At 43.3% G+C, this 19,465-nt stretch overlaps 2 pseudogenes; one reads left to right on the plus strand and one right to left on the minus strand.

The window, feature by feature from the left end:
* Window positions 1-447: 447 nt before the first annotated feature.
* On the minus strand, window positions 448-1,425 carry LOC148872258 (glucan endo-1,3-beta-glucosidase, acidic pseudogene; annotated as a pseudogene).
* Window positions 1,426-9,841: 8,416 nt separating this feature from the next.
* On the plus strand, window positions 9,842-16,005 carry LOC148872259 (granule-bound starch synthase 2, chloroplastic/amyloplastic-like; annotated as a pseudogene).
* The last annotated feature ends 3,460 nt before the right edge of the window (window positions 16,006-19,465 follow it).

Below are 19,465 nucleotides of genomic sequence, written 5' to 3' on the forward strand. Positions count from 1 at the left end.
TCTAGTTTGGAAAGAATATAAATACATTGATAAAGTTTTACAATAAACCAGAAAGTGATCATTATTTTTTTGAAAATAGTGATGGGTGAAAGAGTGTAAAGTTTTATTTCGATAAAATCTTTATCGATGTAGTTTTTACATTGATTATCAATTTAAAACTTTAAATCTAATGAGATTTTATATCAATTATCAACGTAAAACTACACTCCATCAAACATACATAAAACAGCATCGGAGTATAGTTTTACATCGATAATAATTACACCAAACCAATGTAAATTTTACAATATATATATATATATATATATATATATATATATATATATATATATATATATATATATATATATATATATATATAAAAGGAGAAGAGACACAAGAATTACCAAATAAACTTTATTAAGTTAAATTTATTCCAAATTCTAGTATGTGGAAAAACATATATATCAGCACCCAGTTCCACATCAATTCTTCTGTCACTCAGCCTAATTAAAACCCTTGATTTGGTACTTGGGCCGTTTATCTGGGGAGAATAGCCCAAAATATTTGTCCCACTCATTTCCAGGCTTCTCGCTCTCATCGAACATTTCAAACAAGTAGGTTTCAATAGGCTTTCCAGGCCTCCTGGGAGTGCCTCTTCCTGAGTTCACATGTCGAATCAGGTTTGGGTAGTATGTTTGTGCATATTCAGTGGTCGATATATTGTTACCTCCACTTGGCCAACCACTTTCAGACACCACAACCTCCAACGATGATCCACCCTCCTTCTCAAGAGCATAGTTGAAAGAATCCACGAGGGCATCGAAAAGGTTCTGGTAGCCAAATCTATTAACTGAAGAGGAAGTGAACAAGGCAAACTCAGGCGTGAGATCTGGTTGTTGATTGTAGAACAAAATGTAGAAGGGATACACATTAGCAAGTAATGGTGCCCGTTTCTCGACCAGAAAGGAAATGATCTCTCGCATGTATGACAGAACTTTGGAATGGAAAACGGAATCCCATGGTGGGTAGGTCTTTGGTATGTCCAAATCCGCTGGGAAAACAACAGTTGACACTTTGATCTGGTTCTGTAACCCGACTGATTCAAGTGCAGCGTAGATGTTTCTCATGGCGGGGAGGATATACTGGAAATCACTGAAATGGTTGAGACTGACTTCATTGCCTACTGCGATATACTTGAATTTGACGTCGTCCTTGTAGGGAATGACATGTTCATTGGTCCAGGCAGATGCAGCACTACGGTCGCTGGATGCCATCTCTCTAAGCTGCTCGTTTGGGACGCCTACCATGAGCTCAATGTTGGAGCCTCTGAGAGCCTGGAGGATTTCTTTGTAGGGTGCGTAAATTCTCATCCTCGGAATGTTGTTTCTTTTGTAAAGATCGACTACTTCAGTTTCGAGTGGCGCGTTCTTCGTATTTCCCGACCCTCCGTAGCAGACGCCGATATTTTGTGCACCTGCAATATAATTGATCCAGCGATTGAGTCTCTTAATCGTCTGATCATTGTAAATTTAGTTTTTATAATCCAAATTAAATCTCTCTCTCTCTCCAACCTCAATAACAGCAAAGCACAGAAGGGTTTCATTTTTCTTTGTTGTTTTGGTATCTTTGAACATTAGAAGGTTAGATAGATTGATTCTGCTATACACGAGCTGCTTTAGAATTTGGAGACTTCCCGACAAAGTATGAAGTCTCTGCACTGGCTTTTAAGGTACGAGACTATAGCATCTCGTTCCTAAACAGTCTTGACAATGATCTCAGTCAATGCAAATAATTAATCTATGCCAACAGAAATATTAGTGAAACTTACTTTTTGCTGGCTCTAGACCTCGATTCTAGGTCTTCTGTCCACCAGAACTCTGCCCATGTCTATCCACAACACATTATCTCATGAATTGGGAACATCTCCCCCTGCATAATAGCATAGGAGATGAGATATTCTCCATGTGTGACTGCAATGTTATGCGTGGGTAAAAGTGGGTAGAATTTGCCTGGGTAGGAGATTGGGACTCTTAATTCGACAATATATTCAAAGACATTATTGTCAAAACATTTGTACAGAATGAAGCAAAAACTTAGACTCAGTTTGAAAGAAGTACAAATACAAATATATAGAGTGCAAAACCTTGTATTTTGTATTATAAGGGGAGAAAGAAAGACAAGGGGAAAAGGCTATTACCATTGGCGGACGGATAGAGAGAGGAGTTATAAATTAATAGAGAGAGAGAGAGACCTGCCAAGTTTGTGGTAGCTAAAAACAGCCAAAGAAGCAACCTTGTAGCAGCAGCAGCAGCGACATAAAGGCTGTTGTTTCTTGATGCAAAGCTTGCAGCCATTGCTCTATACCTGTAATCTCAGCAATGCAATTGATCTCCTTTTTATAGGGAAGGAGAAGATAAGATTTCATTTAGCCATACAACCGACAGGACACAGTACCATTCTTATTGATGCTTAAATTCAATAACAGCTTGACTTTGAAATTTCCACGGCCACTGTGTGGCACCCTCTTTATAACGTTCTTGGTTTCTACTTCTACCCAGCTTTAGCGGAGCTCTATGGTAAAATATACATCCAAATTAAGGTTAACAACGGTGAGATTGATACTGGCTTTGATACTTTGAACCTTCAAGGCAGGCGGGCCCTATCTCAGCCCCACTTCATTGCTCCATTAATCTAGGCTTATTATCGCAGAAATCATAGCTTGGTTTATCATTATGGCATTTTTAGGGCAGGGTCCGGTTAGACTATGGGACATTGCCAAATGTTTAATATTGTTCTAATTAATAAATAGAGCTATAAACAGTAATTTAAATACTTGATGTATTTGTTACCTCAACTAACTTATAAATAGAATGTAATGCTTCGATTATTTCAATTTGGTTCCTGCTAGGTAATTTGTTGAATGAGTACAAATACAAATATATGCACAGTGCAAATATAGGGGATATTTGAAACTGTGGTCGTTTTTAAAAAAATGGTGCAACATTGGATCAACATGGGCATTTCAACAAATGCCCTTGTATCTCATTGTTTGATTCAGATGATTATTAAAAAATCGGGCATGTCTTGAAAATCGGGACCCCACTGGTGCATCGGTGAACCGTTTTCCCCAACGGTTGACTGATGTATATCTTATGTGGTACTTACCTGTCAATACATACATAAAAAATAGTGATACAAATCACCTTACCAAGCAGCATAGTGTTACTCACTGCCAACGTGGCAGAAGCGTTTTTAAAAAATGGTGCAACATTGGGACCCCACTGGTGCATCGGTGAACCGTTTTCCCCAATGGTTGACTGATGTATATCTTATGTGGTACTTTCCTGTCAATACATACATAAAAAATAGTGATACAAATCACCTCCAGGAATAGAGCCATTATATAGTGGAGTCCTCGCGGATTTCGCGGAGCGGTTCCGAGATCCTCGTCACGATGAGATCCGTTTCCGCGTTAATGAAAGATAACTGATAAGGCTTATCAATTCTGCCCGAACCAGGCGGGGAGGTATGGAAGTAGTGCTCCCTACAGAAATTGAAGTACTTTCTTTAAGAATCTTGCTAGAAGCAGAAATCCTAGAAGGTTCGCCCGCATGATGAAGCTCGATTGACAGCCATGACAATCTATAGGTCTACAAAACGTCAAAGACACGCGCTTTTAATAAGTAGGTTCACCCGCGTGATCTCCATCCTGTTGATCTTCCTTCCCTGAGCAAAGTTGTAGGCATGTTGGAAGATGATATTGAACTTCTACAAATGCCACCCAGACCCTTTCTATCTCCACCAGAGCTGCCCATTGATGATACTTCTTTTGATACAAGTCATCTACTACCATTATTAAAGTAAAAGAAAACTAAGCATAATGTTATAGACCTTAATTATCCAATATTATTATAACTACATGCATTCTTTTTAGCTTAACTTCATTGACAGGCCAACAGATCAAATGGTTGATCTTGTTTGTTACAGTATACAATCTATTCATCTTGGTGATTCAAGTGATGTCCCAACAAAACCCACGGATCAGGGCTGCTCAAGTATTTGTATCGATAACAAATTAATATTGATTTAAGTCAACTAAGTGGTGCATCAAATTTAACATAACTGTCAGGGAGTTCAAAATCCAAATGGCATGCATAGTTTCTTTTGTAGGCTTGTGATTTCATGTGTATTCACCATAGTTTTGCCATGTAAAAATAAGATAAAACAAGTACTGTTGAACCTAAAGTAAAAGAAACAGAGGAAGAAAGTACATTTATCCTGAAACAGAGTAGATTTGCCCTTTTGTGTAGCCATAGAGTCTTTTTAGGGATTCAAAAAACCAATTTTTTTCTTCTTTTTTTCTTCCTGAAATCTATGCTTTAATGCATAGTTCTTTACATCTTCTATTCAATAGGCAAGATATAAGAAATCCTTATAATTAATTAATATATGAAGTATATCGAAGCTCCATCTAAACTCACTTCCAGCACAAAATTCATCCCAATGGCCAATACTGGCTTTGATACTTTTAACCTTCAAGGCAGGCGGGCCCTATCTCAGCCCCACTGATTATTTCAATTTGGTTCCTGCTAGTTCAAAGAAAGGTAATTTGTTGAATGAGTACAAATACAAATATATGCAGAGTGCAAATATAGGGGATGTTTGAAACTGTGGCCGTTTTTTAAAATATGGTGCAACATTGGATCCACATAGGCATTGCAATAAATGCCCATGTATCTCATTGTTTGATTCAGCTGATTATTAAAAAATCAGGCATGCCTCGAAAATCGGGACCCCACTGGTGCATCGGTGAATCGTTTCCCCCAACGGTTGACTGATGTATATCTTATGTGGTGCTTACCTGTCAATACATACATAAAAAATAGTGATAAAAATCACCTTATCAAGCAGCATAGTGTTACTCACTGTCAACGTTGCAGAAGCGTTTTTTTTTGTAAAAAACAGGTTTTGGAATCATGGGCGTTTTTTCTTGAATATCAATCTCAAAAAGCGCCCATGCTTCCAAACACCATGATATACAGTGCATACAAGGTTTTGCATTCGACATAAAGAGGCAGAAAAGGCTGTGGGGTGTTTCTATAGTTTCTTCCAATGGCATGGAGGAACAATCTGACTCTTACCCGCCAAGCGTGGAAAGTGGAAATTTTCTCATTTATGCACTCATAAGGAAAGTGGAAACACATTGAACAATAATTTGACGATGGACAGGATGCGAATGAACTAACGCGCTAGAATGCAGAATGAAAGTTCATCTGTGGTTTAATTGATCTCGGTTTTCTTGAACGCCTTGACAGAGGACTCTGCTCCACCTCTTGGCTTGAAAATTTCCCTCACACTCATGTAAAGCACCTGACACTGGAAGAAACGATTATCCGCTCGTTGCAATCTATACCTCTTATTTCAAGAAATCCAATACAAAAAATTTTAGATTTGAAGCAGCATGGACTAAGATATCTGATTTCAATACTGATAAAACGCGATCTGACTGCTCCCTACTGGAGGTGATCTGGCTTCTAATAAACGGCGGACTAGGCCGATCTACAAAAGAAGAATCAGAGAACCCGGGGTTATTTGCCTGGCGAGGTCGCTCCGATGTTTAAGTTAGTATACTTGGTTGCAGGCTGAAAAGCTTTAGAGTGTAGAGGGCTAGAGAGCAGAGAAATCACGCATACCTTGGGCCTCCGCGGGTAGAGCCTTTATATAGTGGAGTCCTCATGGGTTTCGTGGAGCGGTTCCAGGATTCTCGTCACGATGAGATTCGTTTCCGCGTTAATGGGGGATAACTGATAGGGCTTATCAATTCCACCCGAACCGGGTGGGGAGGAGATAAGGCTTACCGTTACGAGACGTGATCCTGTGAGGCTTGGGATCTGATGGCTAGATCTTCGGGGTTGCCATGTAATGGTCTGCCAGTATTACCCGAGCTACTACTCTTTAGATCCGACCTGGGGTGAACGCCAAAGTGCCTTGGGACTGTGGTGGTCTTGATGCGACCTTACACCGAGGTGAACTCGTCCTGAGGTGGTTTGATTATCCCAGCTCAATCTGTTGCGGACTTGGCATGTCGGGCTGAGCTATCATCTTACTAGTTAGGTCGTGTCCACGTGTCCCCGCTTTACTACGACGGGCCAAATCACCCTTGATCAATTGCCCCCCACTCCCCGAGCCAGGGGTCCCGACCCAGTGCGGGGAGTTCATGATGAGCCAAGTCGATTTGGCCCGAGGTCCAGGCAGCTTGTCGGACGAATCACTGGTCGGACCTGTTCAGCCACCTGGCTCAACCAGGAACAACCCAGGTCGCGTCTAGTCTACGCGCGGACGTCACGTGATCTATAAACTCCGTGGATGTCAAAAAACGCACTAAATCGATTTCAACCTCGGGGTCGCGTAGACGGTTTTCCTAGGAGCCATTGGATTGTTTTGATCTCGACAGTTGATTTTCGGACATAGCAGCTATAAGTAAGGGGCCCGAGACTCATTGCTTCGCCACAAATTCGCAAGTCTTCGTTCTGAGGTCGCATCAGAGTCTTTTAGCTCGCTACTTCCTTCTTTGTATTCCGAGGTCGTTCTTCTCTTGTTGAGTTCATGTTTTCCTTAGTTTGTTCTCCTATGTTTTTTAATCATATCTAGCTCTAGTATAGATAGGCTCTTAGGTGACTCTAGTGAGGTCGAGGGTGCCGAGGTGCAATCAGTGGCCCCTGCTGGGGAGGTCAGCTCGTCGCTGGGCGACTCTCCTCTTCGGTCTTTAGGGGAAACTTCTGTACCTGAAGTTGGGCTATCTTGGCCTGGGGAGCGCGAGGCTCGGGAGGAGGGACCGACCTCTAGAACGGAGGTCCCATCTTCTTCCCGGGGTAGGGATCCGGACGACTTTGGTCCTTCTACCTTGTCCTCGGATAGGTTAATGTATTTAGTAGCTCGCTATCGTCTTCCCGATAGTTTTGTCTTTAGTGTTCCTCTAGGTCAGTATCCTTGGGCTCATGATCCTTATGAGCTCACGGTTTTTGAGGAGCAGCTCGCTGTTGGGCTGCGCTTCCTGCTCCACCCCTTCATTATAGAGATAGTCAAGTTTTTGAACATCACCATCGACCAACTACACCCGAACTCTATCCGGAACATAGTAGGTACCATCTTCCTGTTCCATGAGTACAACCGACCTCTATCCCTAGACGTCTTCAGTTCAATCTGTTCGATCAAAAAGAATTCCGCTTGTCTGCGCAGGGACGTCAGACATAGTTACTACATCCCTCCTCGGCCCGGGTTTAAAATCCGGTTCGGTAGCCTGAACAAGGTTCCGGCTTGGAAGAGGAGGTACTTCATTGTCCAAAATCTTGAGGGATGGTCTTTTCCAACTCACTAGAGGGTGGCTATTAAGGATCCGGGGGTGAACTTAGATGCGGAGACTAGGGCAGTTATCAACTCTTGGAGGGACTTCGGCCTAGAGATGAAAGATTTCTTAGCCGAGGAGAAGCTTGTGCGAGCTGGACTGAGCCCTCCCGGTAGGTCTCCACCTCGGTTTTTACTTTAAGGTTTTCTTTAGTTCGCAGCTAACCTTTTCTATTACTATTGTTATTATTATTATTTTGTACAAAGTTTCTCAAATATCTGCGACGGATGAACTCCTCTATCTCGTCGTGGAGGTTTTTACAACTCTCGGTACTGTGACTGTGGTCTTTGTGAAAACTGCAATACAGACTCTTATTCCTTTCATTGGGATTCCCCCTCAGACGGGGTGGCCACTTCACGTATGGGGCGTCCTTGATCGCCATCAGGATTTCGGCCCGCTTCGCATTCAGTGGGGTGTAATCAGCTCGGTCTGGTGTGGGAGCTCGGAACAATTGACCCGGCTTTACCACCCGAACTGTCTCTTTTTTCCTTCGGGTGTCCCCTTGACTGGAAGGCTCTCCTTATCTCTTTCTTTTTTCAGGTGCACCCTTGCCCTTCTTGTTGATCTCCTCTTTAGTGGCTATGAACTTATCTGCAAGCTTTAGAAACTCGGTTATGGTCGCGGGTTGGTTGACGACCATGTGCCACTTGAACTCTTTGTGCATCATGCCCTTCTTGGCTGCAGCAAGGCATACGGCGGGGTCCAGGCGTGGTATCTACATACAAGCTTCGTTGAACCGCTTGATATAGCTCCAGATGGACTCTCCCTCTCTTTGTGCTACGTTGAATATGCTTTTTTTCAGTTCGCGGGCACCGTTTGCTGGTGACAAAGTGGGACGTGAAGGCTTGCGCGAACTGCGCCCAACTTCTTATTGACCCGGGTGCCAAGTTCCGGTACCACGTGCGGGCCGCTCCCCTGAAAGTAGTGGAGAAGGCCACGCACATGCACGACTCACTGGCTCGCGCTAGGTGCATCTGCGATTGAAAGGCGTCTACATGATCATTCTGGTCGAACGACCCGTCATACTTATCAAGAGGGGGGAGCTTGAAATCCTTGGGCATCGAAACTGCCAAGAGTTCGGAAGACAGGGGGACGGAACCGAGAGGAGGAGAGTTTTGGCTTCGGTTGAGCCTACCTCTTCTTTGCCCATGAGCTCGGGCAAATCGCGGGTGACAAATCGGCGAGCTCGGCGGCGGCGTCTCTGCTTCTTGATGGGCTCGGCGTTCGTGCTACTCACCTCCGCGCTGTCCAGAATGGTTTGCGCAGGGAGTAGCCCGGTCTGTTGGTGGTGGCTATGGATAGAGGGGTCCTACTTGGAGTCTGTTGCCAGGATCTTGAACCGGTTTTCAAGGATCGGGGTTCCAAACTTCGACTGTTGCGGTGATGTAGACCTGCCGAGCCGGGGTCCTCCCGACCGGTCTGCCCGCAGCGAGATTGGGGTAGCCGGTCTCTTCCGTCTGCCGTGGGGGGAGGCCTGATTTTTTGGGAGATTTTGGGTGGCCTCTCCTCGGCCGAAGTGCTCACTCTAGCGGCGAGACTTGGCTTGCTGCGAGGCTAGGCGCTGAGGCGAGAGCTGAGGCTGCTGAAGCTGAGGTTGGGGCAACTGGGGGAACTGCTGCTGATACTGATACTGGGAGACCTGGTGCAGTACATGCTGTTGATAGAGTTGAAGTTGTTGGAACTGTTGCATTTGAGCCTGCATGGCCCTCATGCACTGCACCAGGTCCTCCAGCTGGTTCGGGCTGGCCACTGGGGGCACAATCGAAGGTTCGGTGATCATCGTTCCGACTGTAGCAGAGAGTGGGGTGATGACAGGTGCCATTGTGAGAGGCACGTTCAAGCTGGGGATTCCGTCCGCTGAGAGGGGGACGGTGAGCTGTCCGATATAGACAGTAGGAAGCTGGGGTTGTTCCCTGGAGTTATCCATTTTCGTGCTTCGTCCGACGTTGCTAGAAGAAGCCATGAGCGTTGGATTGTTTCAAGGAAGAAGAAGGAACTGATAGAGTTTGGAGGGAAAGGCTTTTTGAAGCGGATTCCCACAGACGGCGCCAAATGATGTAGCACAATCTAGTCACTCCTATCTGGCACTCGCGTGGCTCCTGAGATGTACCTGAAACGAGAAGAAGGAGGAAGAACTCCCGGGGGATTTCCCAGCGGGAACGCTCCGATGCTTAAGTTAGTACTGTGTGCAAGAAGCTGAAAGAGAGTAAACACTAAGAGTGCAGGTTGCACTAGCTATTCCAGATACCTTGTTCCTTGAGGTTAAGTTCCTTATAGCTGAATTCCGTTGCTCTGGGCCCTCTGACTTCTGACAGGGCAGGTATAACCGCCACTGTCAGTCTGCCACTGCCGTTACAGGCAGGGCTGAGGTGGCACGCGTAGGGCCGTCGTGCAGGGTACGCGTCTGTCAGGTGTGGGACGCCTTCCTAAAGGTGGCAGGCGCGGCGAGGGGACATGCCTGCAATTCGCAGGTTTGTCGGGTACGGCGGTCGGGCAGGAAGCCCTCCTACGGTATACCGAGCTATTCTCCTGCGAATCGCCCTGAGCTGGGCCGTCCCTTGAGTGACGGGCTGCCTGCAGCCGGTTATGCCGAGCTAGATGACCCGAGGTCTTTGTGCCTCGTGGCGTCCGAAGAAGAATCGGTGCGTTCTTGCTTGGGAGTGGCCCGAGGTCCATTGGGAGGAGCTCGGGTCTCAAAAGGGGTCAGGGTGCCCCGAACTCGGGACCCCCCGAAGTCCCTTAACCCTGGAGAGGAGGTGCGGGCGATGCGGCTTTCGACGAGTAGTTTACTTGTCGAGTTGCCGTGCTAAACTCGGTGAGATTTCCCCACCGAGTTGTGCTCTCGTCCATTGTGCTGTCATGCTGAGTCACTGTTTGAGCTAGGTCACGCCTACGTGTACCTGAGCTACGAGGTCGGGCCAAATCACCCTCCATCAATTTCCAAGGATAGCCGTTTGGAGTCTTCCTCATACAGCGGCAGCGGCGACCCATTGGGATGGCTGTACCGCTGCGAGCAATTCTGTTGTAATCAGTGCACGGAGGATGAAAATGTAAAGTCTCGTCCTTTGGCCGGGGATGGTAACTATGCAGAAGCCCAAGAAACAGGAGTGCGCAAGGGATATAAGGTGGATGGGCCGGATAGGGAGGTAACTTTCTTTCAAGCTTATATTGATGGCATGGATTTGGTGTTCAGGGACATTCCTATGTTCCGTAATATTGAGAAAAATATATATGGGGGAGGCCGAGGGGATATTTTAAAACGCATGGTTCTCTTCGGTAAGGCTGCTCTTGAGGTTCTCTTCTGTAAGTATATCCGGTGCGTTCCCGTGATCCACAACATAGCACACCGGGGTCGTGGTCTAGTACGCGATTTTCGTTATGTGGATCTTCCACAAAACTACTTCAAACTATATGACCGAGGAGGTGGGGAACACTTCAATGTCCTTGCAGCTGGCCTGAAAGCAGCAGATCGTGTAGTCACTGTAAGCCATGGTTACGCCTGGGAGCTGAAAACTAAAGAAGGTGGCTGGGGTCTGCATCAAATAATGAATGAGTGTGATTGGAAGCTGAAGGGCATCGTGAATGGGATTGATGCAAACGAAGGGAACCCACAGTTAGATGTTTACCTGGCATTGGAGGGCTACACCAATTACTCTGCGGAGACTCTTCAGACTAGCAAGCCTCAATGCAAAGCAGCTCTACAAAGGGAGCTTGGTCTTCCTCTTCGGGAGAATGTTCCTCTAATTGGGTTCATTGGCAAGCCTGACCATCAGAAGGGTGTTGATCTCGTTGCTGAGTCCATTCCTTGGATGGTGGACCAGGATGTGCAACTAGTCATGTTGGGCACTGGGAGACCTAACCGGGAACAGCTTCTCAAACATTTTGAGTGTCAACACCATGACAAAGTCAGGGGTTGGGTTGGTTTCTCTGTGAAAATGGCCCATCAAATAACTGCTGGTGCAGACATCCTACTCATGCCTTCTAGATTTGAGCCATGTGGACTGAACCAGCTTTATGCACTGAGCTATGGGGCAGTCCCTGTTGTTCATGCTGTTGGTGGACTGGGAGATAGTGTGTAGCCGTTTGATCCATTGGCAGAGTTCCAAGCCACGTATCCAGAATTCGAGCTTGAGGACAAGCTCGTTGTCCAGGAGGGGTCTGATGTTATGGACACACCAACCGGTAGCGCACTACGGCACAGTCATAGGCAGCAGCACGCAACACGCACCACCCGGCAGCATGCACCGCCCGACAGCGCGCAGCACGCACCGCCTGGCAGCGCGCAGCACGCACCGCCCGGCAGCGTGCAGCACGCACCGCCCGGCAACGTGCAGCACGCACCGCACGGCAGCAGCACGCACCTCACGGCAGCAGCACGCACCTCACGGCAGCAGCACGCACCGCACGACAGCAGCACCGCGCGATGCGTGCGCTGCCCGACAGCAGCAGTAGGGCGGGGCCCACATGAGAGCTCATCAAGCGGGGTCCACACTTATCTTACCACAGCAGCACTGCCCGCCAACTCGCCGCCAGCTACACCATTCCTTATCCCTTATCCCTTATCCTTATCTTATTTTATCTTCTTAAGTAAGAGTTGTGTTACCATTAGGAGTAGGTAATTAGGAGTTTTAGTTTGAGTTGGATTACCCTAGCCTAGCCGAATCCAACAAGGAATTTCCTTCTGTAAATCTCCTATTTAAGGAGCTACGAATTGAAGTAAAGGCATTTAATTTTCCAGTCAAGAAAAGAGTGAAGAGAGTTCGGGTGGTCTCTTAGACAAATCACCCATTCGGTTCCCACAATAGGTTCTGCACGCAAGGGAAGGCGCAAGGGAAAGCAGGACTTTCTCCCCGTGGACCGACCCATAATGAGATCCTACACGCGGGACCATAACAAATTCCTTCATGAAAGCCCTCCAAAACGATCATTGGGAGAATGGAATTGGAGCGTATTTGACATTGGGAACATGGAGCATTACATACCTATGAGTTCCAATGTACACTTCAGTAGAATGAAAAGAATGAAATCAATGTACAAGGCTATCTAGCTAGACTCAAATGCTACGAAAACTATAATAGCACGTGATGAAATGATCTTTCTTGCAGTAGGCAAAGAAGGAATGTTAAACGTTGCTGCATAGCACGTAGCCATTAAGAGAAACTAGTAAAGAAAACCCAAAAATCGTTTGTTACAATGGGTCTTAAAAGATTCTGAGACAAAAAAATAATAAAATCTAATGCAACTAATCATATAAAAATGGAAATTATGTGATATACCCAACTTTGAAACTTTGAAACTTTCATTAGTTAACTTAAGCACTTAGTTAAATGTAATTAACCATGACAACTTAGTAAATTGTACTTCACAACATTAGTTAAGTAATTAAAAATAACAAAGTAAACAATAAAACTATTCAATAATTAATAAATGGAATAACTTTTAACCAATGGATTAAAAATTCAATTTCAAAATCCAATTAGATTAATTTAAAAATAACAAAAAAACCCATTGATTTTAAGAATAACATTTTAATTTAAAACCATCTGAAAATAATACAAATTTAAAAAAAAAAAAAACTAAGAATGGGCTTTGTTTTGCTTGTCAAAGCCCATGTATTTCAAATAATGATTAATAAAAATTAAATTTTATTTAAATTTGTATTTAAAAATAATAAAAATACTAAGAATTAATATAATTTTTTTCTAAAAATAATAAATAATAATAAAAATCAATACAAATTTATAAGACAATACATAAACCTAAAAATTATGCTTGAGGATGAATTCAGTTAATTGAGAATGTTATAAGACTCATTCTTCCTAAATTTTTGCTTAACAAAACACGATTCTTTCTAGTTAGCAACCTATTATTTTCCAAGAGAGCAATATTTATTGAGACCTACTATGGCCTCATTTACCAAGTTTCTTTTCTTTTGTTTAACCCATTTTTTTTTTCTTTTTGATAAGCCATTTAAGAAGTTTATTTCCGGTGTCCACTTATTTAAAGGGAGTCTTCAGAAATGCCAAAGCTATTAGTCAATGAATATATTTTTACAAAGATAATTATATTAATAAGAGAGAGAATCATTTAATTGATTGTGAGGTAGTTGTTGAGGGAACAGTTTGGCTTGCACAACCATCTAAAAGCCGAATAACTTGGTTGGTGGATTAAGAAATTAAATTGTTAATAAATTATAGGCTTATTATCTAAAACTCACCTTCATTTTTTCTCATTTGACTTAAACTCACCCTGGCTTTGGAAATCTATGGAGAAAACCATGACAGAGATCTGCAGCCGTTAGTAAATTGGATGATTTTTTGCAAAATTACCATTTTAACCCAAAAGACGACCCTTCTCACTTGCTCGACACTGACATGAGGGAGTATTAGATACAGACTGTCTGGGTGAGTTTAAGGCAATTGAAAGAAAGTGAAAGGGAGTATTAGACAATTTATGAGTAGCAGATCCCGAGTGGTACTAAACCATTATTCAAACCTATAGCTTTCCCTAGTGTAGGGGAGCGAAAGGGAATGGGAATGGGTACGGGTGTAAATGAATCGAATTCGAATCAGATCAGGCAATACCTGAATTTGAATCCGATTAAATATTCAAATTATCCGAATTCAATTTGATTATGTCGAATATCGAATTCAAAATCAGATTTTCGAATACCGTTGACAATCCTAGGAATGGGTACAACGCATGCCAAGATGAAAGTACTGTGATGCTTAGTACAATCAAAGCAACAGCAGCATGTGATATCCCCAGGGATGTAAACAGATTGGGTACATTCCAATTTGATCTAATACTATCAACCATAGATTTAATTCGATCAAATATTACAAACATTGATTTGAACCTGAATTCGAATGTCGAGTATCTGAATCTGATCTGATCTGATTTAATTATTTAAAAGATATATATTAAAAAGAAAACAAAATTTAACAATTTATATAAAGAAAAACAAAAAATATAAATATTTTGTAATTGTTTCCATTATATATAAGTTTTTATAACAAAATAAATAATACAAAAAATTTTCAAAAATATAATATAAATATATTTAAAAATAAATAAATAACACACACATATATATATAGGATTAAATCCTTTCGAATCAAATAGAGCGTGATCCGAATTCAATCCAATTTTTAGTTAGATCCTATTATCCAATCTGATCCAAAAGTTTAAAAAGAGGATATCCGAATCCAACAAAATAGGATTAGATTTTGGATTAAGTCGAATCATAGTCCGATCCATTTGCACCCTATTGATTCAGTCACAACATCAACATTTATGTTTACATGATCTCCATGAGGACGACACTATCTAGTCAACTGCATTGAGAACGAGGCTATAGGAGAGTTTTCTACTTCCAGACTTGAGTGAATAGAATCTAATCCATGTAGGCATGTGATTTTGCAATTACCATTTTCAGGTCAAAACATCTTTCTAGAAAGAGGTGCTCATTACAAGCCTATCATATATGCCTAAGGACAATCACTCCTCTAATCAAACGAATGTTTTAACAATCAAACCAGAATCAAAACCGCCCACCAACCTTTGCGTGACCGTCTGGTTTTACAATTTTTAAAGATAAAATATTAGAAATTTAATTAAAATAAAAGCAGCCAAAACTATTGTCTCGATCAAAGGGATTGATGGTTTGACCATTCAGGTTAGGTGTAAAACACCATTGGTTGATTGGATGGTTTTTGGTCCAATTACGACTGTTACATTGATAATGAATAAATGTGTTGTGCTCATTTTGGTTCAGTCTAATTACGAATACATGTGTTGATTACAACCTAATTTTATATATTTAGTTTATTTAAATATTTTAATATTTAAGTAATATTTATAAAATATTATAATATTTAATAATTAATATATTAAAATAAATAAAATAGAAATGGATAATATGGAAAAATCATTATTTTATAATGTAATTAGTAGTAATTTATTATTTTTGTTGCTGTTAAGGTCCTCAAGTGCACCCAGGGAAATGGAAACGAATTCATTGATTAAGGCCTAGTTGATTTCTGTGCAGATGGGTTCAAACGAGCTCTTGTTTATGAGTTCCTCCCAAATGAGTCCTTAGAAAAATTTATCTTCTCAAAGGATGTTAAATTGCTAATAACCCCTCCCTTGATTGGGAAAAACTTCAGAATATTGCAATTGGTATAGCCAACGGAATAGAATATCTCCATCAGGGTTGTGATCAACGTATCTGGCCTGGATTTTGTTATCAACCCCATAACATCTTGTTAGACCATAACTTCAATACAAAGATCTCTGATTTCGGTCTGGCAAAGTTGTGCTCCAAGGATAAAAGTATTGTATCCATGACTACTGCCAGAGGGACCATGGGATATATTGCACCTGAAGTGTTCTCTAGAAACTTCGGACATGTGTCCTATAAATCAGATGTTTATAGTTTTAGAATGTTGTATATTGAGAAGAGCACACGTCAGAGGTCTCGGATGTTATCTCGAGGGATCAAGAAGATTCCGACGAGCAAGTTAGTCAGATGGTTAAACAGGGGTCGGACCACTAGGCTTGAGACGAGGACTCAGGGTTTAATCCTTAAGAGTTCAGACGAGATCTCTCAAGAGTAGGAATGTAAGAGAGCAAGAGTGAGCAAACAGGTCGGATCGACAAAAAAAAATCTATTAAACCAACCCAACCTGGCCCGTAAACAACCCTATTGCAAGTAGATAAGGATATTGCAAGAGGTTGGGAGAGTGGATATAATGAAAATGTGAAACAATATAACCTTAATTTTGGTTAGTCAACATAGACTTGTTTCCTTGCAAATAAACTTTGTATAAATCAAGCATTGCAATGCCATAGAGGCTTATCATTCTAATTTTTGGTATATTATATGTTATTTTATCAATTTATAATCTTTAATTAATTTTATTCTTAAGCTATGAGGCTTAGGCGTTGCAATGCCTTGAGGGTTAGGTTTCACCTTTTTGGGTCATTACACTTAAACTATGCCTTTATCCTTTTAAAACCCTAATTATGTTTTCTGATCAAGTAAAGGCTTTCATATAAATAAATAAATAAATAGCAAATGCAAACACATGATTTGATAGATCTAATTATATGGTTGCCGTTGATTTTGCTTTAGAAACATAGGACAAAATAACAATAGAAATATCAGAATTATTACAAAAAAATGATAATTTACTTCCAAAAATTATCAACATAATTATTTCCTTTAATTTTCTTTAAAAACATTAATTATTGTTTTCAATAATAACAACATTAATTAATATTTTTTTAATCAATAATAATTATATAATTATCAACATAATTATTTTTAAATTTTAAAACTTTAAAAATTTTCAATAATTATTACGAAAATGTGAAAATTATCAGTATAATTAAAAATGATAATTTTTTCATAAATATGAAATAATAATAGTGATTATTATTTTTAATAATAATAATAATAATTGATGAGGGCCGATTTGGCCCTCCAATGACATCGTGACACATGGCATCTCGGAACAATTGGGTGACACCCAAAACCACTTAGGCAACAACTTGCCTTAGCCAAGATGATAGTGTCCCAGCTGGTGGCCTGCCCTTCGCGCCAACCTGGCGGCCTGCCCCTGGCTCCGACCTGGTGACCTGGCACTGTGGCCGATCTGGCGACCTCGACTACAATTCAAGTCGGCTAGAAGCACCTCGTCCAGGGCCGACCTACAGCACCTCGTCACTAGCCGAAGTGACCTCGATGCAAGGAGCGACCTCCCTCGAGGGTGTGCAAGCTTGACTGAGCTCTAGGTGGCGACCTGCGAGACGTGCTCCCCGACAAATTTGGCATGCATATCCCGACACTCCCACGATCCTTGGATGTTGGCCCACGTACCGAACATTCCGGAAGATGGTCAACGTGCATGGCGGTTGCCTTTGAGGATCTCGGACCGGTTAGGCACGACCTCCCGGAAATCTCGGATGCGGTACGTGAGGCCCACGTCAAACAAGGCTTATATAAAGGCACCAACCCCAATGATGCAGGGGGGAGTAGGGGGCAAATAAGCGCATTCTAGCTCTCATACTCTATGATTTTTTAGCTCGCGAGTTACTACAAGAGTACTAACTTAAGCATCGGAGCGTCCTCGTCGGGTTAGGCACCCCGGGTCCTCTGACATTGATTCCTTGCAGGTTTCTCTAAAGAGCTACGTAGCTCAACAATCAACCCAGCTCGCCACTAGTTAGTTGGGCACCTGATCTGCCCCCAGCTCGGCCTGGTCAGTTCGGCACCTAATCTGCCCCTAGCTCGGCCTGGTCAGCTCGACACCTGATCCGCCCCTAGCTCGGCCTGGTTAGTTCGGCACCTGATCCGCCCCCAGCTCGGCCTAGTCAGTTCGGCACCTGATCCGCCCCCAGCTCGGCCTGGTCAACTCAATACCTGATCCGCCCCTAGCTCGGCCTAGTCAGCTCAGCATCTAGGTCCTCATCCAACAGAAATTTTCTACTTCGGCCTCTATGTCAAAAAATGATTCATCAATTGGCACTGTCTGTGGGAATACGCTACAAAAAACTAAGTTCTCACCTCCTAAAAGGCTAGCTTCTCTTCTTCTTGAAAGCTAAGATCTCACCTTTTAGAAACTAAAGATCTCACTTTCTAATTTCCTTTTTTTTGAACTCAAAAGGCACCTTTGAGCAGCATCAACACCCAGAATGAATACCGATTATTAGGGGGTAAAAACATCAACACCCAACTCGATGTATTCATGTCGATGCAGAATAGGTAGCAGCAAAATGACCTTGACAACTAGTAGTCCGGCGACAAGCACATCGGAGTAAGGTTGTCCTTGTAGGTTGAGCCAATCATGGTTCCCACAGGAAGTTGATGGCCAACAGACTAAGCAGCTCTGCCGACTTTATTTCAGCTCGGATAAGCCTGACCAGTCCTCTTCGCGAGCTGGTGACCTAAGGTAAGTAGTGTTGCCCTCGTAGGTTGAGCTCTCAGTGGCTTCTCGTAGGAGTGGGTAACCGGCGTCACTAACGAGGTTGATGCAGTGCAACCATGGCTGGCGCTAGAAGGAGGGCATGGGAAAAATCAAGAATAAGGAGAGTGGATTGCAAGTCACTCCCAGAGCCTAAGGGCTAAAGTGCCGAGCTAATAAAAGACCTCGGCACCACATAAGACCCAGTCGCCTCTTCGGCATGGGAAAAATCAAGGGTAAGGAGAGTGGACTGTTAGTCGCTCGTAGAGCCTAAGGGCTAAAGTGTCGAACTGATAAAAGACCTCGGCACCACATAAGACCCAGTCGCCTCTTCGGCATGGGCAAAATCAAGAATAAGGAGAGTGGACTGCGAGTCGCTCCCAGAGCCTAAAGACTAAAATGCCAAACTGATAAACGACCTCGACACCACATAAGACCCAGTCGCCTCTTCGACATGGGCAAAATCAGGGTAAGGAGAGTGAACTGTGAGTCGCTCCCAAATCCTAAAGGTTAAAGTGTCGAGCTGACAAAAGACCTCGGCACCACATGAAGCCTAGTATCCTCTTCAGCATGATCAAGGATAACGACAATGGACCATGAATCACTCCCAGGCCAAAAGGAATAATCTACTCCCTTCGCCGAGTTACTTTTAGCTCGGGAGTGGGGGCAATTGATGAGGGCGGATTTGGCACTCCAATGACATCGTGACACATGGCATCTCGGAACAACTGGGTGACACCCAGAACCACTTAGGCAACAACTTGCCTTAGCCAAGATGATAGTGTTCCAACTGGCGGCCTGCGCCGACCTGGCACGGGCACCGACCTGGCGGCTTGCCCCTGGCACCAACCTGGCGGCCTGCCCCTGGTGCCGACATGGCGACCTGGCACTGTGGCTGACTTGGTGACCTCGACTACATTTCAAGCCAGCTAGAAGCATCTCATCCAGGGGCGACCTGTGGCACCTCGTCACTGGCCAAAGTGACCTCGATGCAAGGAGCGACCTCCCCCGAGGGTGTGCCAACCTGACTAAGCTCTAGGTGGTGACCTGCGAGACGTGCTCGTCGACAAATTCAGCATGCATATCCCAATACTGCCACGATCCTTAGAAG

This window comes from Nelumbo lutea, chromosome 2, assembly GCF_056320005.1.
Source record: "Nelumbo lutea isolate HS-2025 chromosome 2, American lotus-T2T, whole genome shotgun sequence".
NCBI classification, from domain to species: domain Eukaryota; kingdom Viridiplantae; phylum Streptophyta; class Magnoliopsida; order Proteales; family Nelumbonaceae; genus Nelumbo; species Nelumbo lutea.